Here is a 750-nt window from a genome sequence, read left to right as displayed (position 1 = left end):
CACTTGATTGGGTGGTTGCTGAGAGGCAGGTGTTTGGAGGCCTTGCAGAAAACCAGAGAAGGCCATATCTGATACAGATGGAGTCTCTGCTCCATTCATGAAACTTCTCCCACCCAAAAGTGAAGATGTGACAAGGGTGGAAAAGACAAACAGCTGAGGGAAAGGGTCTGGGTAGATATTTGGGCTGAGGGCCCAGCCCATAGCAATCGCTGTGTTTTCGCCCAGGAGTTCCTAACTCTGCTGAGTATCAGAACCATCAGAGGAGTTTCCTCCGTGCTCCACCCNCCCAGACCAATTAAATCAAAAGTCTATCCAGGGCCACAGGTATCCTGCATGCAGAGAGAAGAGATCACAACTTGAAATGTGATGTGTTCTCATAGCAGAGGACATGCCTGAGTTAAAAGTACACAGATAGGGTGTGCCAAGACTTGACATTTACAAGTCGAGAATGGGGGTGTGATAGTAATTTAAAGGGCTTACAGTGGAATGCTCAGGGAGCCCCAGAAGAATGAACTGGAGGCAAGAAGCATACTGTAAATTAATAGATGTCTTGAGCTTGAAATAAGGTTGTAGTTGAGTTGAAGTGGGGAAGGGTTTGAAGAAAAACTTTTCTGTTAAGATTCGTCGAGGCCTGTTGATATAAATATTGGAGAAGAAGAACGGAGCAGAGAGGTCCTGGTTGAGGCGGTCAACAGTGCCATTCTCCAAGATGGGTGTTCTGTTCACCTTATTTACTAAAGAAAAGAAAAG

Source organism: Galeopterus variegatus, unplaced genomic scaffold, assembly GCF_000696425.1.
Source record: "Galeopterus variegatus unplaced genomic scaffold, G_variegatus-3.0.2 Scaffold19010, whole genome shotgun sequence".
In the NCBI taxonomy this organism is placed as follows: Eukaryota; Metazoa; Chordata; class Mammalia; order Dermoptera; family Cynocephalidae; genus Galeopterus; species Galeopterus variegatus.
Note: the sequence above shows the minus strand (reverse complement) of the source record.